Source organism: Conger conger, chromosome 1 (assembly GCF_963514075.1).
Source record: "Conger conger chromosome 1, fConCon1.1, whole genome shotgun sequence".
NCBI classification, from domain to species: Eukaryota; Metazoa; Chordata; class Actinopteri; order Anguilliformes; family Congridae; genus Conger; species Conger conger.
This window is the reverse complement of record NC_083760.1, coordinates 85,068,039-85,070,671: the sequence shown is the minus strand read 5'-3', so window position 1 is coordinate 85,070,671 and position 2,633 is coordinate 85,068,039.

The window sequence follows — 2,633 nt, the reverse complement described above, 5'->3', positions numbered from 1 at the left end:
TCTGTTTGGCTCTTTAATGTGTTGTGTATCATAGGTGTTGTGTTGTACTTGAACTATAGTGCTAGTGCAAGTTCAAATTTAGCTGCATTTGTTTGTGCCATGATCTAATTTCACACAGAATCTGCATCTCTCCTCGCCAGCTGACCAGCAGTGGTTGAACAGATCTTTTCAAACACATTCCTCATTGAGCTTGTCTATGTTTAATTCTCTCTTCATGAAATCCAAACGGTTTATGATTATGACTATTATTATTATTATTATTATTATTATTATTATTATTATTATTATCCATCCATCCATCCATCCATCCATTATCTGAACCCGCTTATCCTGATCAGGGTCGCAGGGGGGCTGGAGCCTATCCCAGCATACATTGGGCGAAAGGCAGGAATACACCCTGGACAGGTCGCCAGTCCATCGCAGGGCACACGCACCATTCACTCACACACTCATGCCTACGGGCAATTTAGACTCTCCAATCAGCCTAACCTGCATGTCTTTGGACTGTGGGAGGAAACCGGAGTACCCGGAGGAAACCCACGCAGACACAGGGAGAACATGCAAACTCCGCACAGAGAGGCCCCGGCCGACGGGGATTCGAACCCAGGACCTCCTTGCTGTGAGGCGGCAGTGCTACCCACTGCACCATCCGTGCCGCCCACATTATTATTATTATTATTATTATTATTATTATTATTATTATTATTATTATTTATTTATTTTTATTATTATTATTATTATTATTATTATTAGGGATCCTTAAACCCTGTTATTGTCATACTGGTTATGATTATTTCTGGTTATGAAGATTTTCAAAAGTTGAAAATCTTCAGAGATTCTCCAAAGATTAGATTATATTGTTGATTATTTTCGTTATAGAGGATAATAATAATAATAATGATACAGTACACATAAATACATGCAGGTATGAATCTGTAATTCACAATGGGTTCACACTAGGCACACCCATTAAAAACAGGGCAAACTACAAGCTTTATACGTGTTTATACACGTCATAGCAGTACGTCACCAGCTGGCCGAATGGTGGCGCTGTATACAAAACATGCAGTTGCTGACCAAACATCATTAAACATGGCGTGCAGATCCCCCCTTTCACAAGGAGTATATTTGTACTCCGTTAACATACTGTCCATGTATGAAAATAGTTATTTACCAAAGTAATTTGTGTTAAGTACAGTAATATGTATCTGACCTAGCACTGAGTTACTTAATTTAATTTCACTCGTTTCTCTGTCATGCGTAAGTCAGAAAGACGGGTTTGGGGAGTTGGGCGTGTCCAACGTTTAACCGCTGCTCCTCATGTTTTTCTGTCTATTGACTCTTAAGAAAATGCCTTTCGGTTCTCTTTGAAAGGCAGTTCTGTTTAGTCTTTTATCGCGGTACTTCTAACTGCTGCTGCCTACATTGACTCAGCGTTTAATCTTGCCCTAACAAAACACCTTAAAGATTGGCTTAATTCAGCAGCCTGTTGAATTGCCGTCAGGCCACAGGCTTTACTACTGTACCATTAGTGCACACGGGTTTATATAATTGTCCTTATCAACAAACAAAATCAAACAAACCACATGCGTTGAAGGTAATATTAATACACCGAGTGCAAGTGTGGAAAAGAACATACACACACAGTCCCAAATGCCCACTCCATTGACCAGCTGTCTGCACTTGACAAATACAAAATAATTACTCCAGATCCCTCCCTCACCTACTCACTGACACACAAACGCAAACGCATGCACACCTGTTTTTCTACAGTGTCCGCTGAAGGCGTAATGCAATAGTTATGTCATTTCTTCGCCACTGGCAGCCTTTAAAAAAAGTTTGGTTGTTCTAGGAGGTGTTTCTTTAGGTTGCCAGCTGTTGCCAGCTCGGTCTCCCTTCATTGTGTCCATGTCTCTGCCGTCAAGCTCCCCATCTGCTCTGTCTCACTCTCCCCTCTTTCACGTGCCCGTCCCTCCCTCTCTTTTCTCCTTCTCTATCACCACATCTCCCTTCTCCGTGTCGGACGGGTGCGCTGCCAGCTCGCTCAGACACTGCTGAGGGAAAGGGCGATACAAGCTCGCGCCCGGTGAGACACAACGCAACCGTGGAAAGATTTACGCGCCTGTCAATGACGTGTTCGGAGGGGCTTTGTCAGACAGGAGACACACCGTTAGGTGATTTATGAAACACTGCAGATGGTGGATATTAATGTCTCTATTTATACCTTCAAACTGTAAATCAAGAGATTGTTAAAATCATCGTCACCATGGGGACTTCCCGTGGTTTCCCCGTATTTTAATTCTCTAGCCTATATGCATAGCTTGCCCTAACTTCTGTTCACAACCGAAAAAAGAAAAAAAGAAAAAGAAAGAAAAAACACGGAGAAGGGCTACAGATAAACTGGAAAAACAACACTGACAATATTACGGCCATGTCCTTGTGTGTATACCTGACCGACTGTCGAAACGTTGTTTGCGTAGAGTTCAGACGTGTGCGGGGGTTTTCTTCTTATTACATGTCCTCGTGATCATTTCAGCGTCCAATGATAGGCAAATACTTGCTGCTTGTCTGTCCAACATTTGGGCAATTCATTTTAGCCCCTCAATCGTATTTCTTAGTTCATTTAGATAGTT